We start from the raw sequence: 15,429 nt of genomic DNA, 5'->3' as shown, positions 1-15,429 counted from the left end.
TGAAGGAAATAAAATTGTATGACTCCACATTTATAAGGTATCTAAAACAAACTCAGGGGCACCTGGTTGGCTAGGTCGGTTAAGTGTCTGACTTCGACTCACGTCATCATCTCGTGGTTCATGAGTTCCAGCCCCACATTGGGCTCTCTGCTGTCAGCACAGAGCCTGCTTCAAATCTTCTGTCCCCTTCTCTCTCTGTCCTTTCACGACCCCCCCCCCCCAACTGGCGCTTGCTCTCTCTCACTCTCAAAATAAATAAATTAAAAAAAATAATCAAACACATAAAAGTAAAGAATACAATAGCACTCATTTATTTTCAGTCAAATACCATATTTTCCTCTAAGAAAGAAATGGTTTGAAGGAAAAGGATATGTTTATTTTTCTTTATTTTGAAAGAAAAAAATCTTAATTATTGCGATTAGCAGTAAGTTGTAACTCTGAGATAATTAAAAATGTTTTAACCAGAGTTTGAAGACTGTAAGGAAGGTAACTATGTGTTGCCTCAGGTATGTCCCTTTTGAGACCTCGCTTCTTTTTTTTTCTTTTTGTTCCTACTTTATTGAGACAAAATTGACAACATTCTGTACATTTAAGGTATACAGTATAATACTTTGATGCATTTTTGTGAAGACATTATCACAACAATGTTAGTTAACACATCCATCATCTCACATCGTTACAATATTTGTGTTTGTGGGTGGTGGGAGCTTTTAAGGTTGACTTTTTTAGCAACTTTCCAATACACAGTGCAGTGTTTTTAACTATCGTGGCCCTGCTGTACATTACATTTCCAGAACTTACTGATTGTACAACTTGAAATCTGCACTCTTTGACTATCTGCACACTTTTCCCCTCCAACTCACCCCCCACCCCGGCCACACCTGCCTCACCTCTGGCACCTAGCAATCTGCTTCTTGTATTTGACACTTTTAGATTCCACATAAGTTATACAGTATTTTTTGTTCCCTGACTTATCTTACTTAGTAAAATGCCCTCAAGGTTCATTCATGTGACCTCAAATGGCAGTATATTCTTCTTTGTTATGGTTGAATTATATTCCTTTTTAAAATATATGTGGTATATATGCATATTATTTATTACACATCGTACCCAAATTATATTATTATATTATTTAATACAGTACATATATACATATATGATAATATATATCTAAATCCATTTATGTGTGTGTGTGTGTGTGTGTAATATATTCTTTCTTTATTTATCGATTGACACTTAGGTTGTTTCCATGTCTTTGATATTGTAAATAGTGCTGCAATGAACATGGGTACATATATCTCTTTGAGATAGTGATTTCATTCCTTGGGGTACATGTCCAGAAATGGTATTGCTGAGTCATTTGGTAATCATTTATCTTTTTAATTCTGGAGAAATCTGCTTACCATTTTTCATAGGCGCTATCCCAATTCATACACCCACTAGATTGTACAGTGGCTCCCTTTTCCCCACATGTGTGATAACGCTTGTCTCTTTTCTTTTCAGAATGGACATTCTGGCAGGTGTGAGGTATTATATCATTGTGGTTTTATTTTTAATTTTCCTTGTGGTTAGTGATGTCGAGCCCTCTTTCATGTACTTGTCATTCATTTGAAATTTTTTTTCTGGAAAAATGTCTATTCAGGTTCTTTGCCCATTTCATAAATTGGATTGCTATTATTATTATTTTTCTATTCAACTTTATAATATTTTGGACATTTATGCCTTACCATACATATGGCTTGCAAATGTTTTGTCCAGTTTCTCAGGTTGTCTTTGAATTCTGCAGATTGTTTCTTTTTCTGTACAGAAGCTTTTTAGTTGGATGGAAACATACTTGTTAGTGCTTTTGTGGCTTGTGTTTTCAGGGTGATACTGAGAGAATGATTGTTAAGGCCAATGTCAAGGATCTCTTTCTCTAGATTTTCTTCTGGAAGTCTTATGGTTTCAGGTTTTAACATTTAGGTCTGTAGTACCTTTGGGTTTTCTGCGAGTGGTATAAACTAGGGATCCAGGTTTTGTCTTTTACGTGTGAATATTCATTTTCCCTAAATCATTTCTTATAGACACTATCTTATATCCATTGAGCAATGTTGGTTTCCAGATCAAGTATTTGTTGACATTATATGCTTAGGCTTACCTCTAGGCTCTTGATTGTGTTTCATTGGTATATGTTATTGTTTTCATGTTAATACCAAATTGCTTTGATTAGCTTTATGATATGGCTTGAAGTTCGCATGTTGTGATGCCTCCAGCTTTCTTTCTCAGGATTGTTTTAGCTTCTCAGGGTCTTGTGATTTAATAACAGTTTTAGAAGTATTTTTTTCTATTTCTGTAAAAAATGCCATTGGAATTTTAACTGGGATTGTGTTGCCTTCATTAATGGCTTTGGATAGTGTGACATTTTAACAATATTAATTCTTCCTATGAAAGAACATAAGATGGTTTTCCTTTTATTTTTGACTACTTTAATTTGTTTTTTCATCAATGTCTTCTAGTTTTCGGTGTTCAGAACTTTCAACTCCCGAATTAAATAAATTTCTAACGACTTTACTGCTTTGATGCTATTACGAGATTTTCTTTAATTCTTTTCCAGGTAATCTGTTGTTGGTGTATAGAAACACAACTTCCTTTGCATGTTGATTTTGTGTCTTCAGTCTTTACTTTATTAGTTAGAGCAGGTTTTATAGTAGGCCATTAAGAATTTCTATACAAAAAAAACCCGGCCAAATGCAGACAGAAACGTGATTGCTCTGGCTATTAGTATCTTAATATCATTGGTATTATGTTGAATAGGAGTGGTAAAGGTAATCCTCTTGTCTTTTTCCCGATCTGAAAGAAAAACCTTTCCAACTTTCACCATTGAGAATGATGTTAGCTGTGGACTTTGTCATATATGACTTTTATTAAGGTGAGTTATGTTCTCTGCATACCCAATTTTTTGAGAGCTTTGTCATGAAAGTAGAATTTTGTCAAATATATTTTTGTGCATCTTTTATGATGATCTTTTCATTTATATCTTTAATTCTATTCATGTGATATATCATATTTATTGATTTTTGTATTTTGAATCATCCTCACAACCCAGGAATAAATCCTACTTGATCATAGTGTCATAATCAAAGGATCATTTGATCATTTTAACATACCATTGAATTCAATTTACTAGTATTTTATTGAGAATTTTTATATGTAAATTCATCAAAGATATTGGCCTGTAGTTTTCTTTTTATACAGTGTCTTTGTCTGACTTTGGAATCGGGGTAATGTAAAGTGATTTTAGCCATGTAAAGTGATTTTAGGGGTGTCCCCTTCTTAATTTTTTAGAGGAGTTTGAGAAAGATATGTGTTAATTCTTCTTTAAGTGTTTGGTAGAATTTACCAGTAATTCTTCTGGTCCTAGGCTTTTCTCTGTTAGGAATGTTTTGATTGCTGATTCAATCTCCTTATGATTGATCTGTTCACATAATTTGTTTCTTCATAATTCAACCATAGTTATTTGTATGTTACTAAGAAATTAACCATTTCCTCTAGGTAATCCAATTTGTTGACATGTGTGTTCATAATAGTGGCTTATGATCAATTGTGTTTCTGTGGCATCAGTTATATTGTCTCTTCTTTCATTGATAGTGTTATTTATTTGGGTCCTCTATCTTTGTTTCTTGGTTAGTTTAGTTGAAGCTTTGTGAATTTAATAGGTTTTTCAAAGAATTATCTCTACTTTTGGTAATCTTTTCTATTATTTTCCTATTCCTTATCTTTTATTTCTGACTTAATATTTATTATTAGTCTGCTTTGTGCTTAATTTATATTTCTTTTTCTAGTTTTTTGCAGTGTAAAGTTGGTTGTTTATTTGAGATCTTTCTTTTGCTTGGTGTATGCATTTATTGCTTTGAACTTCCTTCTTAGAAATGCTTCTGCTGCATATAGTAAGTTTTGGTGTGTTGTTTTTCCATTTTCTTTTGTCTCAAGATATTTTTTTTGATTTCACAATAATTTCTTCTTTGACCCACTGGTTGTTCAAGAATGTGTCATTTAATTTCCATGTATTTGTGTATTTTCCAAATTTACCTTGTTATTGATTTCTATTTTTTCACCATTGCATTCAGAAAATATATATTATATCTTCTTGATTTTGTTGAGACTTATTACATGGCCTACCATAAGATATATCTTGGAAAATGTTCCATGTGCATTTGAGAAAAATGCATATTCTGATGCTGTTGAATGACATGTTGTATAAACATCTGTTAATGCTGCTTGGTCTATACTGTTGTTGAGATGTAGTGTCTACTATTGATTCTCTGTCTGGTTGAGCTATCTGTTGTTGAGAGGGAGGTATGAGTCTCCAGTTAATGTACCGCTGTTGGTTTTTTAGGTGTGTTGTTACTTGCTTAATATATTAAATTCTCCAATGATAGATGCATACATATTTATAGTTGTTATATATTTTTGATAGTTGCCCTTTATTATTATATAATGACCTCTTTTGTGTCCTTTTTTTTTGCATTTTTGGCTTAAAGTCTATTTTATGTGATGTAAGTATATATAACTCTGCTTTCTTTTGATTACCACTTGCTTGACATATCTTTTTCTATCCCTTCATTCTTTTACTATGTGTGTCCTTAAAGCAAAAGTGAGTCTCTTGTAGGCAGATTATCATTGGATCTTATTTTCTTTTCTTTCAAGTATTCCATGTAATTTTCATTAGAGAATTTAATCCATTTATATTTAAAGTAATTATGATAGGTAAAGACACTATTGCCATCTTTCTTAATTGTTTTCTGAATGTTTTCTGTATCTTTTGCTTTGTGCTAATTTCCTTTGTGATTTGATAATTTTTGTGACAGTATGCTTTGATTCCTTTATCATAATATTTTGTATACCTACTAAAGGTTTTTCTTCTGTGTTATCATGAAGTTTACATAAATATTTTGTTTATAACATCCTATTTTAAGCTGATAGCAAGTCAGTAACATCTGAAACTTTATAGTTTTCTTCACCTCCCCTCATATCTTCGGTTATTGGTAATACATTTTTCATTTTGTAAGTATTTTTAATGTTTTATTTACTTTCTTATTTGTTTGTTTGTTTGTTTATATGTTTATTTATTTATTTTTTGAGAGATACAGACAGACAGCAAGCTACAGAGGGGCAGAGAGAGAGGGAGAGAGAAATCCCAAGCAGGCTCACTGCTATCAGCAGAGCTCAAACTCACGAACTGTGATAATGACCTGGGCCAGAGCCAAGAGTTGGAGGCTCAATTGACTGAGTCACCCAGGCATCCTAGCGTTCTATTTATTTTTGAGAGAGTGCAGGTGGGGTAGGGGCAGAGAAAGAGGGACAGAGGATCTGACACAGTCTCCATGCTGACAGCAGCAATCCTGATATGGGGCTTGAACTTACAAATCACAAGATCATGACCTAAACCAGAGTCAGACACTCAATTGACTGAGCCACCCAGGTGCCCCCAATTTACATCTTTTAAATATTGTGGATCTAGTAACAAATTGTTTAGAGGTATTTTTAATATGTTTGTCTTATGACTTTTAAATCCTTTCTATATTGAGTATGAATTTGAGTAAAACTCTGAGTTTTACACATTCATATATATTTATGTCAATTTGCATCCTTTAATTTCCATTTGAATAACACACTTCAGAATTTCTTTTAAGGTAGGTCTACTGATAATGAACTCCCTCGGCTTTTGTTTGTCATGAAAGTCTTTATTTCTCCTTCATTTCTGAAGAAGAGTTTTTCTGGGTACTGTATTCTTAGTTAGCAGTATTTTTTTCTTTCAATAATTCAAATATATCTTTCACTCAATCTTGCCCTGCAAAGTTTCTGTTGAAAAATCAGCTTCTAATCTTAGGGGGTTCCATTGTCTGTGATAAGTATTATTTTCTTTTGCTGTTTTCAAAATCACTCTCTGTTTTTCACTTGCAGCAATTTAATTATAATGTGTCTCCATGTAGCTCCCTTAGTGTTCCACATTTTGAGGTACTGTAGATCTCTTGAATCTGGATATCCATTTGTCTCTTCAAGTTTGGGAAGATTTTAGCCATTGTTAATTTAAATTAAAAAAATAATGTTTATTTTTTTGCGACAGAGAGAGAGACAGAGTGTGAGCAGGGGAAGGGTAGGGAGAGAGGGAGATAGAATACAAAGCAGACTCCAGGCGCTGAGTTCTCAGCACAGAGTCTGACGTGGGGCTTGAACCCACCAACTATGAGATATTACCTGAGCTGAAGTAGACTGAGCCACCCAGGTGCCCCTAAACATTTTTCAATGTTTATTCATTTTTGAGACAGAGAGAGAGAGAGAGAGAGAGAGAGAGAGAGAGAATGTGCATGTGGGAGGGGCAGAGGGAAAGAAACACAGAATGCAAAGCAGGCTTCAGGTTGTCATCTGTCAGCCCAGAGCCCAACAACGGCTCAAACTCATGAATGAGGAGATCCTGACTTGAGCCAAAGTCGGGTGCTTAAGCATCTGAGCCACCTAGGTACCAGTAACCATTGTTACTTTAAATTGACTTTCTGTCCCTTTTTCTTTCACTTCTCTTTCTGGGTTTCCCATCATTTGTATGTTGTTTCACTTGATAGTTTCCCCTAAGTCCTATAGGCTTTCTTCATTCCTCATTTTTTTTCTAACTTTGTTTCTCTGACTGAATAATTTCAAATGACCTCCCTTTTAGTTTACTGATTCTTCCTTCTACTTTGTTGGATCTGCTGTTGAAGTTCTGTGTTGAATTCTTTGTTCAGTCATATTCTTTATCTCTAGGATTTCTATTTGCTTTTGATGGTTTTCATTTTTTAATTGAATTTCTCATGATTTTAGTGTGTTTTTTCCTATTTTGTTTAATCACCCTTTGAGTTTTCTTGTAATTCACTACACTTGTTTAAGAGAATTATCTTGAATTCTTGGTTAAACACTTCATAGATCTCTCTTTTCTTAGGGTGACTTATTAGATCTTTATCAGTTTCCATTGGTGGTGTCATCTTTGCCTTATGCCTTATGATTTTTTATTCGTTGCATTGTTATCTGTGCATTTGAGTATGTAGTCTCCTCTTCCAGACACTGCAGGCTTACTTCAACAGGGATAGACCTTTACCAGTCAGCTCTGTTTGGGAATATGAATGAGTCAACTGATAATTGCCATGGGCAGGTAGCTTGCCATTGAGTGTCTGTCTGGCATGTTTTGATGTTATAGTGGGGTGTTGTTGGCAGGGCTCCACATTTTAATAGGGCTGTGGGTGGACACCCTGATTTTGCAGGCCTGGTAACTGACACTACAATCAGGTGGGTCCACTAGCTGGTTTCTGTAATTGCCTTAGGTCAAGCCAGATTGCAGGGTTTGTTCCCTGGCAGTGTGGTGCCATGGGTTGAACTCCCTGACTGGGAAGGGCTATTGGCTGGGATCCACAACTGCTCCTGCTCAGGTCTCAGGCAATGCTCCTTAACCAGATGGTGCATCTAGTTGGACTTTTTGTTCGATCAGGTGGGTCTTTGAGTTCAGACAAGTCTGTGCTCTGTAATCAGGCAAGAATGCAGACTCTACCCCTAAGTTGAGTGGGGTCTCAGATTGGGCTTTGCAATCAGATAAGGCACTAGCTGTGTTCTGTCATTGGGCAAAGTCACTGGCTGGGCTCTCTGGTTAGCAGGAACCTCAAGCTTTATTTCGTATTTCGTACAGACTCCTCTGTGTTTGGGCAAAGTCACTGTCTGGACTTCCTCTCCATGTATGATTAGGCTGGACCAGTGGCCAGGATCCATGCTTCGGCAAAGACAGACAGTGGGGCAGGACTTCTGGCTTGGCTCCCTGCACAAGTGAAGTTGTTGGATGGTCTCTATAACTTCCCTGGCTTCTTGGATGGACAAGAGTGGAGACTACTCTCAGAAGTTTGGCGAGGTTGCAAGTTTGCTTTCCTAACCAGGCAGAGCTATAGGACAGGCTCCATAGCCAGTTCCACTTATTGGCTGAGGACTCAAATTAGGTAGAACTGTCAGCAAATACTTGACCAAACATGGCTACAAACTCTGCTTTGCAGATGGGCAGAGCCACTAGTTGGGAATCCCTGATTTGATACCACTGCAAGTGAGGCTTTATAAAGGACTCCATGGATGCCTGTGTTTACTGGCTAGTCTTCCGGGTTGGGGAGAGGGGTGGGCTGAAGGCTCTCCTCAGCCATTAAGAAGGACGCTGAATATGCTTCCTTGTTCAGGCAGAGTCATAGGGTAGGTTCCAAGTGAAGTACAGCTCATTAGCTGAAACCTGAATCAGGCAAGTTTCTTTCCATGGTCTGACCAGGCAGGGCCAGTAGCTAGACTCTGCAGATGGGCAGAGTCACTGGCTCAGATCTCTGCTCAGGCACTGCTGTAATCATGACTGTCAAAGGGGCTATACATCTGCTCATGTTCTCTGGGCAGGGTTTCTGATTGGCAGACCTGGGGCCTGTACTCAGGAGTTTGGTGGGGCTTCAGATTTGCCTCCTTTCTTAGGTGAGATTATGTTCCATGGCCAGTATGGTTCATTGACTGGGGATCAACATCAGGTAAAACTGCCGCTGAGATTCCTGGGAAGATAGAGTGATTGTATGGGCTCTTCAGAGAGGAGAGCCACTAGATGGCCACCAATCTCTGCTTGGGTGCCTCTGCAAGGAAGAATGAGGTTTGGCAAGATCTGAGCATAGGTGGCTGTAAGACCTATCCTACTTTTCCATCTCTATCTGATACCTAGTCGTCAGCCTCATGGGTTCTCCCAGTGATCTATGTGAGATGTGACCTAAGTGGGCCTCCTAAGAAGCATCAAGTAATACTGGGGAAGCTGGATGTCTACCCTGGGCTTTCTTTTTCCCACTAGATAAACTATTGCACTGTGCTAGCCTAGAAAGGGAGTGATGTGGTCAAAGTGAAATTACTCTTCTTACCCTTCTAATACATAGTCTTTCTTGGTTTCTGTGACTCAGGACATTACTTCAGCCTCACTCCCAGGTTCGGATGTTTCCTCAAAGTTGATTGTCTATCAATAGTAGTTGAGTATTTTTGTTTTTCTGGGGACTGAAGTCAGGAACAACCTAAGTCTCTATCTTGACAATTCTAGGACCTGGTCTCCAAGGGGTCAAAACAGATTTTACACCTTCACGAAGAGTTGGTTAATAATTGGGCTTTATTGAGAAAAGTAGAAATTCAGAAAGCCAGGTTGGCAAAACAGAGTCACATGATCCTCAAGATTTATTTAAAAAAATTTACATATCATACAGTCAGATGTAAAATTAATCCATATAATGATATATATATATATATATATATATACACACACACAAATATATATGTGTGTGTGCGTATATATATATACACACATATATATGTGTGTGTGTATATATATATGCATATATATAGCCATCATTAAGTCAGTTTGCATCACCTCAAAAGTACCCTGTATCTTTTACTTATCAACCCCTAGTTGCTCACCCACCACAGCCCTTAAGCCACCATTAATTTACTTTCTGTCTCTATAGATTCCCTATTCTGGACATGTTATATAAATGTAATCATGTAATATCTGGTCTTTTGCTACTGGCTTCTTACACTAAGCATATTGCTTTGAGGTTCATCCATGTTTTGACATGAATTATGTATCACTAGTTTATTCATTTTTTTTACTATGTAATATTCCATTAAATGGATATACCATGTTTTGTATGTCTTTCATCAGTTAATGGATATTTGGGTGTTTTTACTTTTTGAGTAGTGTGAATAATGATGCTATTGATATTCATGTAAAAATTTATGGGAACATATATTTATTTTTTTTATATATACCTAGACAGGAGATCGTTTGGATCTTATGGTGATTCTATATTTAATCATTTAAATGAGCTGTCAGACTGTTTTCCAAAGTAGCTGCGCCATTTCACATTCCTATCAGCAGTGTAGGAGTGCTCCAATTTCTTTATATCCTCGCCAATACTTTCTTTTTTATTTAATTTTAGGTATTCTAGTGGCTACTGTGTATAGTGTGAGATAAGGGTAAACTTAATTCTTTTGTATGTGGCTATCCAGTAGTTTCAACACCATTTGTTGAAAAGATGTGTCTTTCCCCCATTGAATGGCCATTGGCATCTTTATTAAAAATCAGTTGGGGCGCCTGGGTGGCGCAGTCGGTTAAGCGTCCGACTTCAGCCAGGTCACGATCTCGCGGTCCGTGAGTTCGAGGCCCGCGTCAGGCTCTGGGCTGATGGCTCAGAGCCTGGAGCCTGTTTCCGATTCTGTGTCTTTCTCTCTCTCTCTGCCCCTCCCCCATTCATGCTCTGTCTCTCTCTGTCCCAAAAATAAATAAACGTTGAAAAAAAATTTTTTTAAAAATCAGTTGACCACAAACACATAGATGTATTTTTCAACTATCAATTCTATTTCTTGTATCTGTATATGCATCCTTATGCCATTATCACATTATCTTGATTACCATTGCTTTGTACTAAGTTTTGAAATTGAGAAGTGTGAATTTACCTGCTTTGGTTTTATAAGATCATTATGTCTCTTCTGAGTCTCTTGCAATTTGATATCAATTTTATTATTATTTTTTATTTTTTTAACGTTTATTTATTTTTGAGAGACAGAGCAAGAGTGGGGGAGGGCAGAGAGAAAGGGAGACATAGAATCTGAAGCAAGCTCCAGGCTCTGAGTTGTTAGCAAAGAGCCCGATGTGAGGCTCAAACCAACGAACTGTGAGATCATGACCTGAGCTGAAGTCAGACACTCAACAGACTAAGCCACCCAGGCGCCCCATTTTGATACGAATTTTAGAATCAGCTGACCATTTCTACAAAGAGGTCATCTGGGATTCAGTTAGATATTGCACTAAATAGGTAGATCAGTTTGGAGAGTATTGCTATCTTAAACATATTAAATCTCCTGAACTATAAACATAGGCTGTTTTTTTCTACTTATTTAGATAATTTCAATTTCTTTCAATAATGTTTTGTAGCTTTCAGAGTACATATCTGCATTTATTTTGTTAAATTTACTCCTGAATATTTTATTCTTTTTGATAGATATAGTAGGTGGAATTGTTTTATTAACTTCATTTGAAGCTTTTTATTGTAATTGTAAAGAAATACAAATAGTTTGTAAATATGTAGTTTCTACCTGGTAACTTTATTGAATTCATTGACTAACTTTAGATTTTTAGTAGATTTATAGGATTTTCTCTATACAAAATCATGCCACCTGCAAATAGAGATAATTTTAGATTTTCCTTTGTAAATGGGTACTTTTAATTTCTTTTTCTTGCCTAAATGCAGTGGCTGTTACCCATTCTTGTATCCATTCATAAAGAGCTGAGCAGAATCCAGAGACATCCCCTGGACATGGTGTGGATTTCATTCCAGTGGAGGGACCCCTTCTCTCTGAAGCATTACTTTCTTAAAAAGCAAGCAGGGAGATTATATGTGCTGTTTGGCTCTTGTACTCTGGGATAGGGTACCAGATATATAGGTTACCTGAGACTAAGTACCTTATAGTCCATTGAGTTTTGAAGTATCCTCCTCTTGAAGGAAGCCCTTTACTGTGGGAAAAGGGAATCTAGTCCCTGCTGATTCATTGTCCATAAAATCCAGACTTAGGTCTTGAATGTTTTCCACTTATTGCACCAAATGGTGAAGTGAATTACATAGGATATCCATTTGTAAAATAAATGTTTGCTCATTACTGTATGATTTTGTTTGAAGTAAGAACTGCAGCATGATTTTTGCTCTGCAAGTTCATTTTTAAATTTGTGTAAACTCCAGATGACTTGAAACATAACCTGTAATCAAAACACAATATTTCACCTAGAAAAAAATCATTTTGTGCTAGTTTTACAACTTTAAGCTTGTCCCAATAATGTCTTGAAGTCATAAAGATACAGTAAAGTTTCAAAGGCATACATACATGTACACATACCTGCTTATTGATAGATTTATTTACATAAATTAGAGATATAATATTTTACAACATTTTTCTTTGCAAGTGATAACTTCAATTTGTGTCAACTCCTACCTTCTGTCAGTCTAACTATGGCTCTAAATAAAAAGTAACTTGAATTTTTCTAAAAGTTCTCAGTATTAGGTTTCTAAACACCTTCATGATTGTATTTGTCTCTTTCGTCCATCAGCCATCCACTGCAGAGGAATTGCTCATTCATTGATCTCTGAACACATTGCAAACATTCTGCCTTTATACTATGCATTCCCTTACCTACAACCCTTCTCTTAAGGTTTGACTAAGCCTCACCTTTTTCTTTCATTATTACTCATATTCCATCTCAAGAAGAGAACTTACCTTGGATTCATGGGCAGCACTTCCCCTGTTGAATGCCCGTTGATTTGGTCATATATCATTCATGAAGTATTGTGTTTCTTTTATCATACTATAATGCAATTGCTGTGCCTGAGTCACAATTGGATTACAGTATGAATAAAAAACACAGTACTTCATGAATGTTAATAAAACCTCATAGCAAGATCTGCTACACCAAAATAAAAATTTTGTATACGTATGTGTAAATGCACATATGTATGTATATTTTGAGTGAGCGCATACACACACACGCACGCACGCACATATATATATGTGTGTGTGTGCGTGCATGTGCGTGTGTGTATATACATATATGTATATACACACACATACATTATTTTTTCTTTTTTTACAATAATGTCAAATTTCATCTGCTAAAGATACAAGTTGAATTTGTGGAGCATGTTTTCCTGGGCACTACATTGTAATAGAGGTTTCTTGCAATGATTGATACACACACACATAAACACATACACACACTATATGCATATATATGCATATATTTATACATAGCTTTTAAGAAGTATCGAGTATATATATATATATATATATATATACTTTTTTGTATATGCACACTTTGTTTTTGAGATACAAATGCAAAACTATATGGAAACTAGAATTGCATTGACTTGTACAACAGGAAACAACTAAAGCCACACACAAAACCATTTAGCCTGTTTGTAAAGGACAGTAAAAGTATACTTGGTATTTATTTAAGACCATGTTATGAATGCTGCCTCTCCATGGAGCATAAAGGTTCATATAGAAATTGTTGTTACTAAGGAGAAAGGGTAAGGAATAGCCTCTATCTTGGCTTATCATCTGGTCATGGTATCTCTAAGTCAGCTTGGCAGAGAATTGCTGGGAACCTAAGCAAGTTTGGTCTGTTAAATGGTAGATTGAATTGATCAAAATACATTATGTGAAGGACCTTAGAGAGAGACCAAAACAAAGCTATATGAGAACTTGAATTGCATTGACTTTTACAACAGGAAACAACCAAAGCCACACACAAACCCATTTATCATAGACAAACTTAATGCCATCTTTAGATGCCTTCTTCATAGAATCTTAATCTTATGGTCCATAAGAAGTAATGTGAAGCTTGGTGAAATAAAGTCTGCAGCCCCTTTTCTCAAGTTTGATATAACAAAACAATCCAAAATGTCAGAGGTGGCTAACTTAATGTCGACTCTAGCCCATAATTTTTCTACAATAAGGAATTCCGATTGACCCCCTTCAACCCAATGTCTGTCATAAATATAAAATCTAATTCAGAACTCAAGTGCAATGCGGAAAGTAGAAGGCACTTGGGAATGGGTTATGAAATTGTGGCCGAAAAGGCTTAAAGCACCAGAAAGGAATATACAGGGTCAGAATTTGAACTGATGTTAAGAGATGGACAGAAATCAATATCGCCAAATCATAAGACTTCACGTCTGCCAGGCCTCTTATTTGTATACGTGAAACAGAAATGTTAATTTTTATTGTTAGCTTTTGCTCTTAAATTCTTGGGAGCTTGAAACATGAACGGGCTGGCACTTTTCTAGGAAAAACATTGCTTCTCAGCATCATTTATTACCACAAGCGTTTTTTCATAGACATTTTTAGCATTTGATTAATTTGTTAATGTGAGGTGAGTTAGTTTATAACTGTATTAGTGTTTCCTCTATCAGCCCCATTGGCCAAACCATAAAATTTGGAGAGAGATCAAAGCTGCTTGTTTTATTCCTTCTGATGAATTTCAATAAAAGTGGCAAAAGTGATTTTTACATAAAATGGAGACAGAACTGAGGGACTAGACATGTTTAGATTATATTTTATTTACTTTGTTAATAATTGGTGCTTAATAGTTTAGTCTGAGAAATTTGGGATTCACCAATTTAAATAGACGCATGAGAAATAAACTAAAAAGCCACCCTTTTATTTTGAATACCCTGGTTTTTGTTTGTTAGTTTTCCTCCTCCCCCTCTTCCTCAGCCTCCTCCTGTCCTCTCATTCTTTTCTTCTCCTTTCTCTTTATCCTTCTTGTGGTTTGTTTTTGTTTTATGTTTTTGACTAACTGAAGTGAAATGGTAGAGTAGAAAAGCTCCAAGTTCTCATACCCTCACAGAAACATCGAGAAACAACCAGAAGCTGTCTGAACCAACTCTGTAGAGGTTCTAGAAAGCAATAAAAGATTGCAGTAGCCAAGAAAAAGCCTAGTGAAGGAAAAAAAAACAGCAACAATCTTTAAAATGATAACAAATCTATATGGAATTATAATCAATTTTGTCCCGCCACTTCCAAGGTGGAGCAGCAGTCAGTCTTGAGCAGTGGCGACCAGGTTCTTAAATCTCTCCCTCAAAAAGGGGATAAAATAACAATCTTAATTTGCAAAATATTGTATATTCTGTTCTAACCATCCTGGGGGCTACCTGCAGGATGGAATCACTTGTTTCTCTTTTGCAAAATTTGAAACCTAGGCTATAAAAGCACTGCAAGCTTCTTGTAAAACCCACAAGAGAACTACAAATCTACAGATAAATACACCTGAGAAAGAAAGTGTGGGCAGAGATACACAACATACCATATGAGGTCTGAAGGAGAAGCTGGGTCGAGGCTCATTGGAAAGTTAGGACATTCAAGGCAGCCACATATAAAGCAGGAATTTATAAAGCCATGTGTATGCTTAAAGATGACGCATATTGAAAAAAAATTCGGAGACGGCCTTGAATTTTCATCGTAGGCAGCTCCATAAACCCAGAACAAACTTAGCCAATCATTGAAGGACTCCCCAGCCCCAAGCCAGACTGCAAAGACTGAAAGTGGTGAATTACTTTTGTATTTGGCTGTTTGTCTGTCTGTTTCCATCTGTGCTTGTTTGTTCATTTCAGCTCCCAGAATTCAAGAAAATCTCTGTGTAATCATTAGTCATGCATCAGCTAAAGGACTAGAGACTTCAGGGAACACACACATAGTAAGGAAGAGTCTTGTATAGATACTTTGAAAAAGTCTCAAATAGACTACTACAGGGTCAACAATTAATAAAAGCAGCAAACTCTGGAAAAGGGGCAGACTATGATTTCCATAGATACCACATTGTAACAATCG

The sequence above is a fragment of the Prionailurus viverrinus genome, chromosome C1 (assembly GCF_022837055.1).
Source record: "Prionailurus viverrinus isolate Anna chromosome C1, UM_Priviv_1.0, whole genome shotgun sequence".
NCBI classification, from domain to species: domain Eukaryota; kingdom Metazoa; phylum Chordata; class Mammalia; order Carnivora; family Felidae; genus Prionailurus; species Prionailurus viverrinus.
This window is presented reverse-complemented; position numbering follows the sequence as displayed.